The following is a 22,650-nucleotide window of genomic DNA, read 5'->3' on the forward strand; positions in this document are numbered from 1 at the left end:
TCTCCATCACTGGTGCAGAATGTTAACAATATGTACTATGTATTATCTAAACAATGCATTGCAGCAACTCACCATGGTTAACTCAACGGCATTCCCTCTCCCCGTGACCTCTACCACCAAAAAGGACAAGACTAGTAATATCATGGGAATGCCATCACCTCCAAGTCCCACATCATCTTGATTTTCTCATATGCCATTATTCCATCATTGTTGCTGGGAAAAATATGAAAATTCCCTACCTAAACTCTTTTTTGGAGCAGTTTTGCAGCTTTATCAGACAGACTGCAGCAGTTCAAGCAGGCAGCCCATCACCACTTTCTCAAGGTAACTAGAGGTGCATTAAATGAGGCCTTGCCATTATCCCACATTCCAAGAACATATTTTTTAAGTTATTAATTTATAAAAACAAAATTAAACCTTACAATATTAAAACTATACAATTTACTAGATCAAATGCAGAAGTGCCTATAAAGAGTTAATCTACCCTCATCATGTTAAGTCTTGTGCCCTATGAGAGATTTTTTGATGAAGAAGCAAGACAAAAAGTTATTTCTTTACACAGTTTCTAAACAAAATAATGGTCTCTATTTCTCCAGCATAATCTTTTAGGAAATAAATACTTCCATTCCACATTTTAGAACTCTAAAAAGGTGTACTGTGCAGGTACAGACAAACAAGTAATTTGTAACATAAAATTTGGGGTTCGGATATACAATGAACTTAAATACTTTAGACATGAAGGATGTAATTATAGCTAAGGGTGTACATATCTCACCAACTATTAAGTATGAAGTTAAATACAATGTAAGTCAACAGGGTACAGTCGTATAATGTTACTGTTACTTGGCTAGTAATCTAGAGGCCTCAACTAATAATCCAGTGATCATGAGTTCAAATTGTGGTTAAGATTTTGATTTGAGTTTAAAAATCTAGAAATGAAAAGCTGGAATAAGTAAAAGTGACCATGAAGTGATCAGATTGTCATAATAGCCATAATTAATGTCCTTTAGGGAAAGAAACCTGCCATCCTTACTCAGTCTGTCTTACATGGGCCCATCATCCCACACCAATGTGACTGAATCTTAACTGCCCCCTGAAGTGGGCTAGCAAGCCTACTATCACTACTCACTCAGGGAAACTGGCGCTTGGCAAGGATAGCATTTATTGCCTATGATGCCCACAACATGACAATGAATTAAAAAAAATAAACATACACATATCAAAATAAATACTTCTAATCTAATCCGCAATCTCAGAGGCAGAATATTAGCAAATACAACAAATTGCTGGATAAATTGCTTTTTACATTAAGGGAACAAATTTAAACACTGATCAAGGGATAAGAATAGATAGGCTTGATGGCCAGCACGGACATGGTGGGCCGAAGGGCCTGCTTCTGTGCTGTATGACTCTAAAGGATAACTTTATTGCTATTCCAGCCAGGTTGGTTCCTGGTCACCATTTTTATTTGCAGAGCCCTAACAAGTTATAAACTTCCACATTTCAATATAGTTTCCGACAGCTTTATATTCAGAAAGGTGATAAAAGTCTTCAGATGGAGAAAAAGGAAACACTGCTTTCTAACTCATTTACAATTGAGACAGAAGTGAAGGCATAATAGAGAGATATGGGAAAGAATAAATGCCTTTTTTTGACAACGAGAAATAAGAAATACATGCCTTTGCCCTTCCATCTGATGTTGATGGAAATGTGGCTATTCCTAGCAAAGTATGACTGCCTGGCAAAAGCAGGACTAGGATAGCTCACTCATCCTGTAAGAAACTTTGCTGTCATCTCATTCTGGAGTCCAAGTGCAGCATGACCATCAGCAGTGTGCATCACGTCATACTGACTTGTTACAGTACATTTGCTCATATACATTCTAAAAGCTATGGAAAACGTAAAAGGCTTCACTAGATTGACATATTTAAATAGAAGTAAAATTAGCTTTCAATTTCATACTTTCACTTACCACTGGTAGCAAGTAAAGCACTGAATTGCAGGTACTGCTGTCTTTATGTTCAAGCAGGAACTATGACCTTTTGCCAATAGGATGGTTCCTGAAGAGCAATGAATGCAAAATGCATTTTAGCCAGTTTTGTAATTACACAGATGCCAGTAATCTACCACAGGGATAAATGAAAATTACTGTATTAACATTATATTTGAATAAGAATTATCAGCATTACGTCCTACAGTTCAACTTCAAGAGTGCACGGCATTACCCAAACAAAGAAGCAGACAGCAAGCTCAGGCTAAATACCAGAAATTAGCTTCACCAAATATTGTAACAATTCATTTCAGGCTAATTTTCCAAATGAAAAACTAGATGCTCAACTATAATAAACCCTGAATGCTCATTTTGTTACAGCAAGAGTTACCAATCGCCACCAGGACACATCCTAAATTACCAAACGTACACATCAAACAGAATATCCATTTCAATTCTTTAAGCCACTATAATCATTTCACTGCAACTAATTAGTTTTTAGGTAGTTAAGAAAAAAGCAGTAAGGACTGCCACCACCTTGATTGCATTTTAGAAACGCAGTAAAATACACCTTGTACTCAGTGCACAAGGAATGGAAAATTGGGTCTGTTTCTCTAAGAGGTACTACATACCAATGTTGAACTTAGTATGCAGATGCATGGAGATAAAGTACATCTGTCACTTTTGGGATTTGGCAGTAAAGTGCCTACTGGCTGATCCAAGTGACGTCCCTTCTGGAAGGACCAATAGCAAGGAAGTTTCATTCAGTAATCATTTTCACTTCTACTGACCATCATTCCCTCTTAATTTTTCCTCGTTGTGCACAGCCCGTTTGTTGTACTGCGTGGTCCCTTTAAGATTGCTATACAACTGTGTTTGTTGGTTGTGCAAGGCCTGTCTGTTTTACAGTATTTTGCGGATTGCTACGTAGGTTAGAGGGAACATTGCTACTGAGCGCATCATTTGGATTTGTTGTTGGCTCAGATCTTATTACAGGAGTGGCACAAGACAGAAATCGCAAGCCTTTCAATCTCGAGCATACTATTCTTTGCCGAGGCCCAGATAATTGGTAGATCATTAACGCCAGTCATGCTTTGGGCAGCATCACATTCTAAAATTCTGCTTACTATACCCTTGAACATCCCAGACCACAGGCTCTGATATTTACTCAGGGCCAGGAAGACAGCCGGGTGGAATTTGCAGTCTGGAAACACAGAACTGTCAGATGGGAGGCTTGGGTGGAGAGTGTTGGGGAGATTGAGTGATCATGGGAACTCCATTGCATCGAGATTAGTTTGTTGGATTTGCGGGAAACACTCTTGCTCCTTCTAGCTTACACACAGTGCAACAAAGGCACTCACCTCAAGGATACAACCTTTCTTCTAATTTGTTCATGGGATGTGGGCATCGCTGGCTAGGCCAGCATTTATTGCCCATCCTTAATTGCCCTTGAGAAGGTGGTGGTGAGCTGCCTTCTTGAACCACTGCAGTCTTTGGGGTGTAGCTACACCCACAGTGCTGTTAGCAAGGGATTTCCAGGATTTTCACCCAGCCACAGCGAAGGAATGGCTATACAGTTCCAAGTTATTGCCTCCTTTTATCTGATAGGAATTAAATTCAGTTAAAATGAAGCTATGTAGCATCCTTAAAAGATTACAGTGACTGACCCACCTCCTGAGAGTGAATTAGTACCCCCAGTCTGCCTCCATAATTGGTTTGGGGGCAGGTCGGAGTTTTAATTTTAAAATTGACCCCTCCCCCTGCCCCCAAAATCCCCAATACTGTCATGTTTTCCTGTTTTTTCTGTAAGAGGTCTAGCAAAGAAAGATTTGGCAATACACCCAACTTAATGTGTTTGCAAGAGATTTAATGAGACCTACAAGAAATCTCCTGCTCTGTTCACCGCTTGAGCGCTGCCAGCAACCTCTGGTTAAGTTTAATGCTGTTATGTGCAAATCATGTAAATCTGGATGATTGGGCACTGTTAAGAAGTACTTGAACAAAAAAACTCAGTTAGTGCATTAACTGTGAACTGTGCATTAGACCTGTTTACTTGTAGCAGCCATTTGAAGAGCATAGTCAGAAGTTTGCTTCAGTTTCATTAAAGCAAACTCAGAACAGCTACAACTCAATGCCAATAGCTAATACTATATGTACATTAATTTAACACTCAGAAAAACTGACTCCATCATGTTCAAGCATTTGAAAATTCCTGAAATCAAACACAAATTACGCTCAAGTTGGAATGACAGAATTCAGACTGCTACAGTTAAAATTACATTAATACAAATTCAGGGAAGTGTGTACAAAGGGAAGACAGTAACTTTAAGTGTTTTTCTAAATGCATCGTCACTTTAGAAAAAACCCTCCCCATGCCCAGGCACCGCAACCAAAAAAAATCCTGCCGAGTCACTTAGCGCAACAAAGCAAAATAATGCATTGTGGTGAGAGAATGGGCTTACAATTATCTACACCAGAGATTGTGGTTGCCATGGCAATTCACTAAAACACAAGAACTTTGTTGTAAATTAAAGTATTTCCCAACAATGGTAAATAAAAATGTCCTTCTAGAAATCTAATGCACTGAATGTAGGGAAACATATGCAGTACTGACCGACAAGTCAATCCTACGCACTTGAACATTCTTCAACTTTTCTGTTCTGAACCGTTTAAGGTAAAACTACTGAATTCAGAAGCTAGTTATGCCTATGTCATGTCCACACTGATAAAAGCCCTAAAATAAATAGACGTTTTTCAGTCCCTCATCACTCCCCACCCACTCCCCCAACATTCATTCTTACATGCAGCGCATTCATTTAAAAGGATTGGCTGCAATCACAAACACATGGGGCTGAATTTTCATTATGGAGTCTGGAACCCGAAAGCCGGAACATTTCCGGATCCCAACCCCTGCGCCAGCGTCACTGATGCAGTGCTATTTTTAAATGGAAATAACTTAATTGGCCTGGGTGCAAGCCTAGCGTCCAATTGGAGGCAGTTAAAGTGTCCTGGAGGTGGGAACAGGGCACTGAAGGCAATCTTAAAAGGTCACCCTCACATATGGGGTGACATTCAGATGGGGACATCACTGAGGGGAGCATCAGCCCACATGTATGTTATGCTGGAAGAGATGAGAGAGGGCAACCTACTCATGAATCTTTCTTTTCTCATCCTGCAGGAGATGGTCAGAACTGGAGGTGGACTGGCCCAGCACCACACACTGACAGCAGTGGAGGAGGCAGTGCTGGAGATCGCCAGGGTGCCATTGAGGCATTCAGCGGGAGATGAGCGACAGGGTGATTGGATAGCTCTTTCTTGAGGTGAAGGACATGGAGGAGAGTCCTGCCCAATGCGAGTGATGGATCTTAGACCGCTGTCATCTCAGGGGTTGGTTGTGCTGGGGCACTTGTTGAGTAGGACCAGTTCTCATCACCATTTTCTTGTGTCTCCCACAAAGCCAGTTGCAGAGCTGGACCAAAGTGGACCCTCCGTATCGGCAACGACACCTCGGCAGTGGGGGGAGTCCACGTTACCTGCACTGTAACATACCTCGGCACCTTCCACCAGCGCAAATACACTCGTCCTGGTCGGGCCTGCTCTACGGCAGCGAGGCCTGGACAACGTATGTCAGCCAAGAGCAACATCTCAATTCATTCCATCTTCGCTGCCTCTGGAGAATCCTTGGCATCAGGTGGCAGGACCATATCTCCAACACAGAAGTCCTCGAGGCGGCCAACATCCCCAGCTTATACACCCTACTGAGCCAGCGGCACTCGAGATGGCTTGGCCATGTGAGCCACATGGAGGATGGCAGGATCCCCAAGGGCACATTGTACAGCGAGCTCGCCACTGGTATCAGACCCACCGGCCGTCCATGTTTCAGCTTTAAAGCCATCTGCAAACGCGACATGAAGTCCTGTGACATTGATCACAAGTCGTGGGAGTCAGTTGCCAGTGATCGCCAGAGCTGGCGGGCAGCCATAAAGGCGGGGTTAAAGTGTGGCGAGTCGAAGAGACTTAGCAGTTGGCAGGAAAAAAGACAGAAGCGCAAGGAGAGAGCCAACTGTGTAACAGCCCTGACAACCAATTTTATCTGCAGCACCTGTCGAAGAGTCTATCACTCTAGAATCGGCCTTTATAGCCACTCCAGGCGCTGCTTCACAAACCACTGACCACCTCCAGGCGCTTACCCATTGTCTCTCGTGACAAGGAGGCCAAAGGAGGAGGAGGTTGGGCCACAGATTAGTATAGAAAGGGGAGCACTGGGTGAACCTCACAGCATGCGTGAGCAGGTGGAGGAAGGTGAGGCACAGTCACCTCTAGGCAGTCCCCCAAAGGTATGTAGGCCATATGTCCCAAAGACTGACGGATCGTATCAAACAACATGTCCCATCCGCTGTTCGCAATGGGCAAGGTACAGGCCGTACCCAACCAGCTCGTGCTTGCAAAACTCACAACACTGTGTCCAACATTAGATGTGATTCCACAACTGGACAACATTTGCTAAATAATCCTTAGTGTGCTCGGAATTACGCTGACAACCAATTTAAGATAGTCAGTCAGGCTCGTAGTGTGGCGCATTTGCGCGTACTAGAAGCTACATATATTAATACACAGGGCCCTGTTCTTTGCAGACAGAAAGAACATGTACACACAATGCACCTGTTTCAGCTAAACAAAATAAGTGACAGCCATTCACTGGTTCATTCCTCAGTTTAGTTTAGTTTAGAGATACAGCACTGAAACAGGCCCTTCGGCCCACCAAGTCTGTGCCGACCATCAACCACCCATTTATACTAATCCTACACTAATTCCATATTCCTACCACATCCCCACCTGTCCCTATATTTCCCTACCACCTACCTATACTAGGGGCAATTTATAGTGGCCAATTAACCTATCAACCTGCAAGTCTTTGGCATGTGGGAGGAAACCGGAGCACCCGGAGGAAACCCACGCAGACACAGGGAGAACTTGCAAACTCCACACAGGCAGTACCCAGAATTGAACCCGGGTCACTGGAGCTGTGAGGCTGCGGTGCTAACCACTGTGCCACCCCAAGGCAATGCCTTGACCAGAGTCAAGCTGTCTGGTTTAAATTACAAACTAAACTTGGCAGTTAACGGTCAGTCACCATAAATAGGTGCATTCTCCATGGTAACACCTCTACCAGAGTCCACATGCCAACCAATCAGCACTCTCTTCTCATACAATATAAATTTGTCGCTTTCCCTTACATTGGTATTCTTGCAAATTGTCCTGATGAGTGCAAGGCGAACAGCTGCAACAAAATGTCTCTATTTTCAGCAATACTCAAGTTCTATACTACCAATCGACTACTTAAATACATATATTCAAAATTAAACTGGTTTCACAAATAGGCATTGAACACAGTATCATTTTAAGAAACAAATCATTTATAAACTGCAGGATGAAGTTTCAATGACTTGACAATTTCAAACTCAGTTTTGAATTATAAATATCCCACACAATGAGATACAGAACTTAAGGGCTGACTTTTATGATCCCACCGGCAAAAAATGGCAGCGATCCCGCTTGTGACAGGAGCGGCTGCACTGCCGCGATTACGCGGCGGGTGGCCATTCCCCTCCAATCACATGGCAGCTGCACGGCAATGGAGATTGCATTCACAGCATCACCTGATGTTTTCTCCCATTCACGCACAAGCCCCTTTCAGAGTTCCCCATGTTTACACACAAGCCCCTTGGACACTCAGCACAGCGGCAATAGCTGTAAACCCCACTTCCCTTACGCTACTATAGTTAGGCTACTTCCCTTCAAGGCACCGAGAACTCTTGCCTCGGTGGGGCCAGCTTTTCAAAGTCGCGAAATTAAAGGCACGTGATTGTCACACATCAATCACAGAATTGAGGAACCTTCATGGTATCGCAGTGAATTAGATTCACATTTATTTCAAGCATTTCAAACATTTAAATTACAATGCCATCATGTCCATCTCCTTGGAACAGAGAAGGCAGAAGGGAGATCAGATTGAAATGTACAAAATTGTAAGGGGCCTGGATAAAGTGGATGTGAAGGGCCTATTTACCTCAGCACAGAGGTCAGTGACTAGGGGCATAGATTTAAAGTTATTGTAAAAGATTAGCCGAAGACTTGCAGGTTGATAGGTAAATTGGCCATTATAAATTGCCCCTAGTATAGGTAGGTGGTAGGGAAATATAGGGACAGGTGGGGATGCAGTAGGAATATGGAATTAGTATAAATGGGTGGCTGATGGTCGGCACAGACACGGTGGGCCGAAGGGCCTGTTTCAGTGCAGTATCTCGAAACTAAACTAAACTAAAAAAATTAGAGGGGAGATGAGGAAAAACATTTTCACCCAGAGGGTGGTGGGGGTCTGGAACTCATTGCCTGAAACGGTAGTAGAGGCAGAAACCCTCAACTCATTTAAAAGGCGCCTGGATATGCACCTCAAGTGCCGTAACCTGCAGGGCTACAGACCAAATGCTGGAAGGTGGGATTAAACTGGGTGGTTTGTTTTAAAGCTGATGCAGACACGATGGGCCGAGTGGCCTCTTTCTGTGCCGTAAACTTTCTATGATTCTATGTCGGGGAGTCAGTACTGCCACGTTACTTCCCAGCCTCTGACAGAATCGGCACACTGCAGTACAGCACCAGATTTCATGGTGGACGACTCCACGGAGGTTCTCGAGCCCTCCCCAATGCCACCGAACCTGCCACCGACAAAAGGACAAAATTTAGCTCTTTAGTTTCTCGTATACACTTGATGCTTTATCATCTATTTGCAGTAATGTAAACGCCAAAAATATCATTCTGGCAGACTGTATTGTTTAAACAGTTTGAGATTAGCAGTTACAAATATGATGGTACAATCTGTGCACAATTCACAGGTTTTACTGCGAATACGATTTGCTTTCCCTGTCACTGTTTACTGACCACTGACAATTCATTCTGTGACGATGTGAAACTAGGACTCACTCTGAACTTCTCAAAATTTCCCAATCTTCTGACTAACAATGTTTTAGTTAATATAAAATAACTACAGCATTGTATAATATAGGCTGCGTTTGCGGACAACACAACCACTAGGTGGCGCAGTACTAGCACATGCGCAAATGCTGCCTCTTCCACTGAAACGTCACTGTCTGCGACGTCTCAGGCAGCTGCCAGGATTAAAGATGCCGCTGTTTAATTTATCACAAAAAACAATTTCAACCCAAAAATCCCCTCAATGGCTGGCATCACCGCCTCCATCCCACCCCCAAGAGTCCCCCGCTCCCTTCTTCACCGCACCGCCCGAAGAAGCAAGGCGAGCTGCGAGGGGTGATGTAGGAGTGACTGGCCGAGAGGAGGGAAGCAATGCGGCCTAGAACTAGCGGCTAGAGGGTGAGGGGTAAAGAGAGGCAGGGAGCGAGCGGCCGGAGGGGGAGAGAGAGAGACAGGCAGGGAGCGAGGAGCCGGGGACGATCAGCCCGGGGAGTGGGGGGGCTGCAGTGGTGAGGTCTGGCTGAGGGGGAGAAAGCGTCGCGGGTGGGAGCGAACTGCCGAGAAGGGGGAAGCAGGGAGGCCTGGAGCGAGGAGCCAAGGGGGGAGAGCAGCCAGTGGGGTGGGAGCGAGTAGCTGAGGGGGGAGAAGTGGGAGTGGGGAGCAAGTGGCTGAGGGAAGGCAGCGAGTGGTGGGGATCGAGCAGGGTGAAGCGGAGATTGAAGCAGGGATGGTGGGAGTGAGTGGGGTACAGTTCGGGTGAATGGAGACGGCTATTGAGGGGTGAGGACGTCATTGCATGGTGACAGCATGCGCGCATGCATACTGGCAGGCTGGCAAATGTTTGCACGCACTGATGACGTTTGCGATCGCTCTGCGCATGCTCTGCATTATCATGAGTCACTTAGTATAATATAAAGAATTTATGATAAAATGCAACCCAAATAAGTCCCACTTGAAAATAATTTCACATAAGGCCATTTAAAATGAATAATTTCCCCACCCATGCACAAAAAGCTACGCAGAGAAATACTAAGGCCTGGAAAGTTAACAAGTTAACAGCTTTGCTACAAAAAAATGGGCAACGGACAGGCATATGAATTTATTACACACTAGTACACTATCAGTGCAATTTCTCAGGCTTAAGTGCTTTCAGACTTCTATAAAATAGATCAAAGTAGTATACCATCTCAGCAGAGTCACCTGAATTGAGTTAGAGACCAGTCTCCACCTTGGTAACTACAGCTTTCATCGCCGTGAAAAAACAGTAACATTGGATGCAACAGTCTGCATCCTGAAAATCCTATCCTTCTGCCAATAAAGGAGGTTTGAGACCATAACTTCAGAAAAATATTCTAGAAGATCGTCCCATCTAGAATATAACTACGATGCACAGAAATGGGCCACCTTGCCATGAAAACCACTGCCACCTCACTCAACCTCTTTTCTGCCTCGTGCTATCAAACTACCTGTGAGACATCCAGTCCCGAAGGAGCTGAATTCTTCTTCAATAAACGTTGAGAAGACTGAAGCTATTGTCTTCGGTCTTCACCACCAACTCCGTTCCCCAGCTATTGATTCCATCCATCTCCCTGGCCACTATTTCAGGCTGAACCAGACTGTTCACAACCTCGGCATCCTACTGAACCCTGGGCTGAGCTTTAGATTCCATATCCTCTCCATGCCAAAGACTGTCTATTTTCATCTCTGTAATATAACTCATCTCCTCACATGCCTTAGCCCATCTGTCGCTGAAACCTTCAGCCATGCTTTTGTTACATTATTTTAATGATTTCCTCGCCACCCGCCATAAACTTAACCTCATCCAAAGCTCTTTTGCCCATACAGTAACAGAATCAGGCCATTTAACACTGCCATTCAACAAAATTGTGGCTGATCTGCACCTAACTCCATATCCCTTAGATTTTTGTTATTCAAAAGTTTTATCAATCCCAGATTGATAATTAACAACTGATCTGGCATTAATTGCCATTTGCAGAAGAGTTCCAAACTTCCACCACCCTTTTTGTGTCGGTGCTTCCTAATTTCACTCCTGAAAAGTCTAGCTCTAATTTTCAGACAATGCTTGCTAGTTCTAGACTGACCAACTAGCAGAAATAGTTCCTCTCTACCTATCCTATCTATTCCCCTTAACATCTTGAAAAATTTGATCTAATCACCCTTCTAAATTCTCGCGACTGCAACCTGAGTTAGTGTAATCTTTCCTCAAAGCTTAATCCTTGGAGTTCAGGTACCATTCTAGCAAATCGATGTTGCACTCCCTCCAAGGTAAATATATTCTTCCAAAGGTATAGCGTCTAGGACAGCGTCCAGATGTGGTCTAACCAGGGCTTTGTATAGCTGAAGCATAACTTCTACCCCCTTGTATTTTATTCCTCTAGATATAAAGGCCAGCACTCCACTAGCTTTTTTGATTAGTTTCTGTATCTGTTCATGATCTTTTAATGATCAATGTACTTGGACCTCAAGTCACTTTGGATCTCGACATTTGCCGACAATGAAATTCATTTGCACAGTTTTGCCTATTCACTGAATCTAACAATATCTCCTTGTAATTTTACATTCCCATTGCAATGCTTATATCATCTACCTTTGGGTCATCGACAAATATGGTTATGTGGTTTTCTATTCTATCATCTAAGTCATTAATCAATAGTGAATAGGTGAAGCCTCAACACAGGCCCTGTGGAACACCACGAGTCACATCTCGCCAATTACAATACCTGTCTATTATCCATATTCTCTGCCTCATTCCATTTAATCAATCTCCTCACCAGGTCATAATGTGCCTACAATTTCAAGAACTAACAGTCTCTTTTTTTTTTATTCATTCATGGGATGTGGCAACACTGACTAGGACAGCATTTATTGCCTATCCCTAATTGCCCTTGAGAAGGTGGCAGTGAGCCACCTTATTGAACTGCTGCAGTCCATGTGGGGTAGGTACACCCAGTGCTGTTACGGAGTTCCAGGATTTTGATCCAGCGGCAATGAAGAAACGGCGATATAGTTCCAAGTCAGGATGGCGTGTGGCTTGGACGAGAACTGGCAGGTGGTGGTGTTCCCATGCAATTACTGCCTTTGACCTTCTAGGTGGTAGAAATTGTGGGTTTGGAAGGTGCTGACTAAGGAGCCTTGGTGCATAGCTGCAGTGCATCGTGTAGATGGTACACACTGTGCGTCAGTGATGGAGGGAGTGAATGTTTGTAGATGGGGTGCCAATCGAGCAGGCTGCTTTGTCCTGGATGGTGTTGAGCTTCTGGAGTGTTGTTGGAGTGGCACCCATCCAGGCAAGTGGAGAGTATTCCATCACTGCCTGACTTGCATCTTGTAGATGGCGGACAGGGTTTGGGGAATCAGGAAGTGAGTTACTCGCTGCAGGATTCCTAGCCTCTGATCTCTCTTGTAGCCTTCATATGGCAACTCCAGTTCAGTTTCTGGTCAGTGGTAATCCCCAGGATGTTGATTGTGGGGAGGAGTCAACGATTGTAATATCATTGAATGCCAAGGGGAGATGGTTAGATTCTCTCTTGTTTGAGTTGGTCATTGCCTGGAATTTCTACACGGACTGCTTCAGTACCTGAGGAGTCACGAATGGTGCTGAACGTTGTGCAACCATCAGTGAACATCCCCACTTCTGAACTTATAATTGAAGGAAGGTCATTGATGAAGCAGCTGAAGATGGTTGGGCCTAGGACACTACCCTGAGGAACTCCTGCAGTGATGGCCTGGAGCTCAGATGATTGACCTCCAACAACCACAACCAGCTTTCTTTGCACTAGGTATGACTCCAATCAGCAGGGTGTTTTCCCCCCCGATTCCCATTGATTCCAGTTTTGCTAGGGCTCCTTGATGCCATACGCGGTCAAATGTTGCCTTGATGTCAAGGGCAGTCACTCTTACCTCACTTCTTGAGTTCAGCTGTTTTGCCCACATTTGAACAAAGGCTGTAATGAGGTCAGGAGCTGAGTATTGCTAAACAACTACCACTTGAAAGCACTGTCGACAACACCTTCCATCACTTTACTGATGATCGAGAGTAGACTGATGGGTAACTGGCCAGGTTGGATATGCCCTGCTTTTTGTCAACAGGACATACCTGGGCAATTTTCCACATTGCGGGTAGTTGCCAGTGTTAGGGGTGTGACAAGTTCTGGAGCACAGGTCTTCAGTACAATTGCCAGAATGTTGTCAGGGCCCATAGCCTTTGCAATACCCAGTAACTTCAGTTGTTTCTTGATATCACATGGAGTGAATCGAACTGGCTGAAGTCTGGCATCTATGACGCTGGGGACTTGAGAAGAGGCCGAAATGGATCATCCACTCAGAACTTCTGGCTGAAGATTGTTGCAAATGCTTCAGCCTTATCTTTCTGCACTGATGTGCTGGGCTCCCCTATCATTGAGGATGGGGATATTTGTGGAGCCACCTCCTCCAGTTAGTTGTTTAATTGTCCACCACCATTCACAACTGGATGTGGGGTGGCACAGTGGTTAGCACCGCAGCCTCACAGTTCCAGCGACCTGGGTTCAGTTCTAGGTACTGCCTGTGCGGAGTTTGCAAGTTCTCCCTGTGACCACGTGGGTTTCCACTGGGTGCTCCGGTTTCCTCCCACAGCCAAAGGCTTACAGGTTGATAGGTAAATTGGCCATTGTAAATTTCCCCTAGTGTAGGTAGGTGGTAGCAGAATGGTGGGGATGTGGTAGGGAATATGGGATTAATGTAGGATTAGTATAAATGGGTAGTTGTTGGCCGGCAGACTCGGTGGGCCGAAGGGCCTGTTTCAGTGCTGTATCTCTCTATGACTATGACTGCAGAGCTTGGAGGTATTGTTTAGCTCTATCACATGCTGCTTATTCTGTTTGGCATGCAAGAAGTCCTGGGTTGTAGCTTCACCAGGTTGACACCTCATTTTGAGGTATGCCTGATGCTGGTCCTGGCATGCCCTCCTGCACTCTTCATTGAACCAGGATTGAGCCCCCGGCTTGATGGTATTGGTAGAGTGGGGGATATGCCAGGCCATGAGGTTACAGATTGTGGTTGAGTACAATTCTGCTGCTGCTGATGGCCCACAGCACCTCATGGATGCCCAGTTTTGAGTTGCTAGATCGGTTCAAAGTCTATCCCAATTAGCACAGTGGTAGTGCCACACAACACGATGGAGCGTATCCTCAATGTGAAGACGGGACTTCCTCTCAACGAGGACTGTGCAGTTGTCGTTCCTAACGATACTGTCATGGACAGATGCATCTGTGACAGGCAGATTGGTGAGGACGAGGTCAAGTATGTTTTTCCCTCTTGCTGGTTCCCTCACCACCTGCCACAGACCCAGTCTATCATCTATGTCCTTCAGGACTCGGCCAGCGCCATCAGTAATGGTGCTAACGAGCCACTCTTGGTAATGGTCATTGAAGTCCCCCACCCAGAGTACACTCTGCGCCCTTGCCACCCTCAGTGCTTCCTCCAAGTGTTGTTCAACATGGAGGAGTATTGATTCATCAGCTGAGGGAGGGCGGTAGGTGGTAATCAGCAGGTTTCCTTGCCCATGTTTGACCTGATGCCATGAGACTTCATGGGGTCTGGAGTCAATGTTGAGGACTCCCAGGGCAGCTCCCTCCCGATTATATACCACTGTGCCGCCACCTCTGCTGGGTCTGTCCTGTTGCTGGGGTGGTGAAGATGGTGTCTGGGACATTGTAAGGTATGATTCTATGAGTATGACTATGTCAGGCTGCTGCTTGACTAGTCTGTGGGACAGCTCTCCCAACTTTGGCACAAGCCCCAGATGTTAGTAAGGAGGACTTTGCAGGGTCAACAGGGCTGGGTTTGTCCATTTCCAGTGCCTAGGTCGATGCCAGGTGGTCCATCCAGTTTCCTTCTTTTGAGGTACTTCATCAAATGCCTTCTGGAATACCACATAAACAACAGCCTGGACATTCCTGTGTCCATTATTTTAGTTACCTCTTCAAAAAATTCAATCAGAGTCGACAGACATGACCTAACCTTTAAAAATCCGTGCTGACACTCTCAAATCAGCTGAACATTTTCAGGGTGTTCGGTCACGCTATCCTTAATTATAGAATCCAGCGATTTCCCGACAACAGACATTAGGCTAACTGGTCTATAATTCCCTAGTTTCTCTCTCTCTCACCGTTCTTAAATAGTGGAATAACATGTGCAATTTTTCAATTGAAAGGTACAGTTCCCGAATTGAGAGAACTTTGAAAGATTATAGTTCAAGCATCTAGAATGTTCTCTCGAACTTCCTTTAAACTTGGGGGTGGAAACCATCTGGTCCTGGGGATTTGTCACTCTTTAGTGCCATTAATTTCTCAATTACTGTTACCTTGCTTACTTTAATTTTGTTGAGTCCTTGTCCCTCATTCGATAATAGTTCCCTTGGAATGCTGACCTCTTTATCTACTGCAAACACTGACGCAAAGTAATTATTCCGCATGTCCACTATTTCCTGATAATCATTGACAGCATCACCATTATCAGTTTTCGAGTGGCCCACATTGCTTTCGACAGCCTGCTTTTCCTTCTGTAATTGTCATTTTTTTAAAAATCAATTTTGGTATCCCTTGCACGTTTCTTTTCATGCTCCCTTTTTATAGCTCGATCTGCTATGACACCCTTTGCTACTTTTTGTATTTCTCCCATTTGCCAGAATCCTAACTCACACCAAGTCCCATTCACCCATCAACCCTGTGCTCACTGACCTACTGGCCCACAGTCCAGCAATGCCTCAATTTCAAAATTCTCATGCTCATGTTCAAATATCTCCATTGCCTCCTTGCTATCTATCTCTAACCTCCTCCAGCCCTACAACCTTCCAAGATCTCTTTGTTCCACCAAATCTGTCATCTCGTGCACTCCCTTTGCCCCTCAAATAGTGGCTGTGGCTTGATCCATCTAAGCCCCAAGCTCTGCAATTTCCTCCTTAAACCTCTCCACTTCAATCTCCCCCTTTAAAACATTTTTAAAATCTCACCTCTGTGATCAAGCTTTCGTCCTCATGTTTCCTTCTTTGGCATGATGTCAATTAGTGTCTGATTACACTCCGGTGTAATGCCTTGGGACATTTTACTACACCAAGAGCTCTATATACTAATTCATAATGTTGTTGTTGAGAAATTGAAGCATCAAATATTTCAACTGTGGTGCTGAGTAAGCTTTTCATTACGTGAATATTATTTCATGTTAAGTGGTCCTTTAACAAAATTGTGTCCCATATGTGGCCCTCAAGTGCTGGCAAGCCAACCTTCAAAGTCCAAGCAACTCAGTTTGATTTGTGCTACATTTTTCAGTCCTTGGTTTGCCATGTTTGAAATTTGTGGGCCTAGAAATTTTGAAAATTTTTAGTACTGCTGCCTCACCAATGGAAAACATATCGATGAAAATACCAAAATTTGCAAGTATCAGCAACTCATAATATATGCAAATTAATGGGAACATAGATTTAAAGTTTATATGTGGTCCCTAAAATTCTATATCACACACCGATTCAGCCTAAAAAAGATTGGGCATTTGCTTTGTAGAATGTCATAAGGCTCTATCAGAGTAACTGTTCAGTCTGTGTTTAGAATAATACCAGGTGACGTATTATGAATTGGTTCAAGATGTCTGACATCTTATGACAATATGCTAAATTTGATTACACATTACAGAAATCAATTTTATACTGTTCTATCAGTTTTGTCAGCTTGGTTCAGTTGGCAGCATTCCCGCCCAAATCAGCAGGTTATGAGTTCAAACTCCAATTCAGAATCGGAGTACATAATCTAGGCAAATAGCTTCGTGCAGCACAGAGCAAGTGCTGCAGACTTTCAAATTCAACATTAAACTGAGGTTCCACCCATCTATTCTACATTAAAGATCCCAATGAAAGAGGAGCAGAGTTCTCTTTGTTTCAAAGCCAGCATTTTCCCTCAACTAACACCATCAAAAACAGATTATCTTGTCATAAACATCATTACTATTTGTGGAATCTTGCTCACAGAATGAGCTAAAAATCAATGCTGCATCAAATCAACCACCAAAAGACAATCTGAGTACAGTACATTCAACATGCCAGTTTTCTCCCAGTGGAACCCCCCCAAAATGGCCATTAAACAAAAATAAGATTCTTTATGTTTGAGAGCCAGTATAAAATGAAAGCATTGATTTGATTAGCAGCATTACATCAAATTAAATTTTGCATATGAAAACCTAACTTTCTAAATTGTGTTTAAACCCAATAGTGCTGCTCACCATCAACTATAAAAATCAAAAAACAGTTAATAAATTTCTTCTTTCTTTGGCCTCCTTATCTCGAGAGACAATGGATAAGCGCCTGGAGGTGGTCAGTGGTTTGTGAAGCAGCGCCTGGAGTGGCTATAAAGGCCAATTCTAGAGTAACAGGCTCTTCCACAGGTGCTGCAGAGAAATTTGTTTGTCGGGGCTGTTACACAGTTGGCTCTCCCCTTGCGCCTCTGTCTTTTTTCCTGCCAACTACTAAGTCTCTTCGACTCGCCACACATTAGCCCCGTCTTTATGGCTGCCCGCCGGTTAATAAATAACACCATCTTATTGGGATGGCATCTTTTATTCACACAGTAACGTATCAGGTCCACGGGTAGATTTGAACTTCATTCTGTTCCTAATTACTGCTTCAACAAATAAAGTTTGCAAGGCCGCCCAGCAGGGACAGACATGATCAGAGTCACATTTTAGGAGTCCCTAACGCAGGGGCATTGGCAGCAATTTAGCCGCCAGGTACTATCAGGCAACTGAAGAAAAAAATGGACCATAATAAGAGTAAGGTTGGGAAATTTATCCCAGAAATGCTCATAGAAAAAGAAAGTCAGGAAGGAAAAAATTTTTTTTTATTGAACTCAAGAGAGTGTGCTTACACTCCTAGTTTCGTATCTGTGCAAAGCAATTTCTATTTCACACCATTGCATTGCATTTATTCTGGTGTTAGGGTCTGGCAAAACAAAATTAGACTGTTAATCAAATTAATGCTTTCATTTACAATTCGCTAGTTACCTGGAGAGGTTTTATTGAGGAAAACTGGTATGTTGTGGATCCCCTGGGTTTAAACCTACCTGACCTTAATTAAGTCGTTGTAAAGAGAGGGAATTCTCCGCTCTAGGTCTCAATAGTTACATTTTTATACGTTGCAAGAGTTCTACATATTTGTGTAATCACATTTGTGCAAAACTCTTAGCTGAATGATTACAAAGGTACTAACTAGTAAGCAATAAAAGCATGGTACTGACTGGCTCAAATGAGAACTGCAGCTCCGGTCTCAGGTAGGTAGGTGCTGTGTAAATGCTCTCTTAGGTGGGGTAAAGGAATTCAGGGATGTACAAGAGAAGGTTGAGCACAGAAAAGTAACATTTACGAAAATATATGGCAATTATTGGACCAGATTCTGGTAAGTCTGAAATGGCTTGTATCAGGATTTTATTTCACAGAATCGTTACAGTGCAGACAGAGGCAATTCAGCCCATTTTGTCTGCACCAGCTCTCCAAACGAAAATTCACTTGGTGCTACCCTCGCCTTCTCCCCGTAACCCTGCACATTCTTCCTTTTCATATAACAGTCTAATTCCTTTTTGAATGCTTCAACTGAACCTGCCTCCACCAGATTCTCAGGCAGCGCATTCCAGAGTTTAACCACTCGCTGCGTGAAAAAGATTTTCATGATGTCGTTTTTGCTTCTCTTTCCCATTACTTTAAATCTGTGCCCTCTCGTTCTTGATCCTTCCACGAGTGCATGAAAAGCTTACATTCTGCTTGTGCATTGACTTGCAAGCAAATTTCAGATATGCATTTGCACCCCTGGACTCGTATTTAAAATTTTAGAATTAGGCACACGAGGCCAGTGGTGATATATTGCACTGAAAAAAAAAGACAGAATAGCAATCTAGAAATACTTCTAAAGGGACTGAAAATTTCTTGATTTCAATCTCCAACTATTTAAATCATGGCTTCTCAAATATGGTTCCATGCAGGAATCCAAGAGGGTCCCTAAAGTCAGATATGCTAGTCTGTCATTGGATTTTGTTTCCGTTGTCTTCAGGTTTCAGTATATATTAAGTGACAAAACAAAGATTTATTGTAATGTCAGAACTGTTAGCTGACATAGTTAAGCTTTCACAAAACTATTTACAAGAGTTCCCCCACAAAAGTTGAAAACTACCCCCTTACATAATTCATACTTATGTACAATTCAAATCCAACTTCAAAAACCATTTGAAATAATTGTTTATCCTGCCCTATAAAATAAAATTAGGACCCTTCACTTTTCTGCAAACAGTTCTGTTTTCACCACTGTCAACGGTAGTTACTTTGATCGGTTAGGCACTTAGCAAAATATTTAAGGTAATCAGGTATGATTCAAGAACTACTCAAAATCAGAATTGGAGATCTGTAAATTTTCACATCAGAGATGAAAGAAGAATATGTAAAACATTTCACAAGACGCATTAACTATTTTATTGTAGGTTACAGAGAGTTGAAACTATCAACAGCTGTAAATTATTTCATTCCTTGCATAAAAACTAATCAAGTACATGAAGTATTCAAGGCATTCTGTTGGGATACAGATTTGGCAGTTGCCATCTCTCACTAGATAGAAGGCCAAAGATAACAGAATATTAAACGTTCATCCATCATCACTCATGGGACACATTCCCAACAACAATCCTAATCCAGCACATGTATAATACCCATGATCCAATACACAGTTGGAATGCCAAGTAGCAAATTTAAATATGTGATTATCACACACAGATTTGTACACAGGAGCAAGGCAATAGGCTTGCCAATGTTAACACCGTAACTTAGCGCATCGCCTGAAAATGCAAAGTTGGATCCTTTATGACAAAGTGTCTGTGCTATATATTCAACTCAGCAGGTCAAATATACAATTCCAACAATTTTTCCCACAAAGATGAAAACAATCTGAAGGAAAGCCAAGAAATGTTTTTGACATTTGAATAGGAAAAATACACAAATTTCTGTCGGGTGTTGGAAACATCAAACCCTGTTACCACACACTCCAGAAAAGGAGAATTTATTCCAAAATGATCTGGACACAAATATCTTGCCAATACTAAACAACAACCATTTTGTTAACTAAACAGGTACTCCGAGCAAAATTGATACAGTGCTATTGTCAGGAGCAATTTGTGAACAGTGCTCACTTTTCTGGTTCAAGATGGCACATTGCAGTGATCAAGATTGGTGTAGTTTCTATTCACTGTTAGCACAAAAAAAGCTATTTATCAAATAAGACTGCGTTTTGCAATAGGAAGTTTAACTTCTCAGTAATTAAGAAAAAAGACCTGACTACTGGAAACAGCCTACACCCACCTTGAGTCAGAGTATGATGCCATTTTTACCTACTGTAATTTCAAGGCAATTATTGAAAAATAAAAGGTGAGTGTTACGACCAGGTGAGAAAGATGTCTAGGGGTCCCTTTTAGCCATCACCTGGTCTTATTGTAACAGGGTTTATGTTTTTTTAAACACACTGTGTTTTGAGCTCTGCCTTGGTGATCCTTGTTCATCGCTTTCCAATTATAAGGCAAAGAAATGAGCACAAGTTTTCTTAGGTATGAAGAAGAAAAGTGAAATTTAGTAAACCTTAAACTCTAATTCAGTTAACGTTAGCATGCATATGTGATACACACATACAAATTGGGACAGAAAAGAGAAGAAAAATAAAGTAAAGAATTTGAGGCAATCTCTGAAGAGGTTTTTTTTTTAAAAACTGTGCTGTAGTCCTTGATTGTAGGTAGTCTTACTTTTCGTTGGGGCCCAGTATTCTTCTTAAACCTTGTTAACTGTAGGAAACTTTTCTCTCTTGGGGTTCATATGTCTTCAATGGGTCTTCAGTTCTGTGAGAAAGAGATGGGAGCAGACAGGAGAGAGGTGTTCTCAATCCAGGAGAAAAGAGCTTTCTGAGTTTCTTTCTCTCAGCAAGTTCAATTACAAAAAACTCCGTCCGTCAGTCAGTCAGTCATATGACTCTACATTGGGGAGACCAAACGCAGATTGGGTTACCGCTTTGCGGAACACCTCCACTCAGTCTGTAAGCATAACCCCAAGCTTCCGGTTTTTATTTATTTATTTTTTTATTTAGAGATACAGCACTGAAACAGGCCCTTTGGCCCACCGAGTCTGTGCCGACCATCAACCACCCATTTATACTAATCCTACACTAATTCCATATTCCTACCACATCCCCACCTGTCCCCATATTTCCCTACCACCTACCTATACTAGGGGCAATTTATAATGGCCAATTTACCTATCAACCTGCAAGTCTTTGGCTGGCCATTTCAACAGCACCCCCCCCCCCCCCACTCTCATGCTCACATCTCTGTCCTGGGATTGCTGCAGTGTTCCAATGAACATCAACGCAAGCTCGAGGAATAGCATTTCACTTACCGATTAGGCATACTACAGCCTGCTGGACTGAACATTGAGTTCAATAATTTCAGAGCATGACAGGTCCCCCTTTTTATGCTTAATTATTTTTTCTCTTTTTCGTTTTCCTTTTTTATTTGGTTATTTTATTTTAGGTTTTTCAGTTTGTTTAGTTTGTTTCCACTGTGCTTACCCACTATTTTGGCTTTTTAAATTTTTTTTATGTTTGTGCTTGGGAGTGTTCTGTGCTTTACAGTCATTCACACCCAATCTGTACTAACGCTTTGTCTTTCAGCACACCATTAGCATACCGTTCGCCTTTGTTTCATGATCTTCTGGTCAGTTATTCTCTGTGACCTTGTCCTATCAACACCTTCACCTTTGTTAACTCTTGCCCCACCCCCGCTTTACTTGCTTAAAACCTTTTACATTTCTAATATTTGCCAGTTCTGAAGTGTCTCTGACCTGAAACATTAACTCTGCTTCTTTCTGCACAGATGCTGCCAGACCTGCTGAATACTTCCAGCATTTCTGGTTTTTATTTCAGATTTCCAGCATCTGCAGTATTTTGCTTTTATTATATGTGACTAAACAGGTCTGACTACTTCTTCTGTGTATTGGGGAAGCAAGGACTGGGTCCCTTGTTCTAGCACTGTCTGCTAGCATGCAAATGTCGTTCCAGTCAGGGGTTTGGCAATTACTCTTTTCTTCCCAGCCACAATTTTATGTTTTAATGTTCGTGTGGGGAAATAATCTGTGCCTCAGTCTTGGCAGGTGGGGGCCTGCATGACAGTGAGATACAGCATTGCAACAGAAAGGAGAAATAGCTCAAATACCACATGTCTAGTACATCGAATTCCCATATCCAGACTTTTAACTACTCAGATTAACAAATTTTTACATATGCCAAATGCTTGTTAAACACATCAATAGCTGTAATACTTGTCCTATTTTCATGCGTTCGTAGTATTATAATAACTCAACTTGGGGTAAAATTGAGAATATTTTCCTACTATTGCCTCTGGCCCAACCATGTTCCCCCACCCCACCATTAAATCTCCTCCCTACCACAAAAAAAACACACCCTGGCAATTGCAATAATGTCATTTCAGGATAAAGTTTAACTCGATTTGGAAGTTACCAAATCAATATAGTTTTTAATTGTGACAGTACAGTTTTAAGCTGGAAAGATATTTACCGTGGATACAGAATACCTCCATTTACAAGTT

The 22,650-nt window shown here is 42.9% G+C and overlaps 1 protein-coding gene across 3 annotated transcripts in view; it reads right to left on the reverse strand.

Annotated features, from left to right (window-relative positions):
* sptbn1 (spectrin, beta, non-erythrocytic 1) overlaps positions 1-22,650 on the reverse strand; it is a 340,000-nt gene that overhangs the window by 265,963 nt on the left and 51,387 nt on the right. For 2 of the 3 annotated variants that reach the window (XM_068044925.1, XM_068044923.1), the window contains exon 2: positions 1,973-2,060. The exons of the other annotated variant lie outside the window; for it this stretch is intronic. The gene's annotated coding sequence lies outside the window, so the exon portion shown is untranslated. The remainder of the gene's footprint in view (positions 1-1,972; positions 2,061-22,650) is intronic. 3 annotated transcript variants of the gene reach the window in all.

The sequence above is a fragment of the Heterodontus francisci genome, chromosome 13 (assembly GCF_036365525.1).
Source record: "Heterodontus francisci isolate sHetFra1 chromosome 13, sHetFra1.hap1, whole genome shotgun sequence".
Classification (NCBI taxonomy): domain Eukaryota; kingdom Metazoa; phylum Chordata; class Chondrichthyes; order Heterodontiformes; family Heterodontidae; genus Heterodontus; species Heterodontus francisci.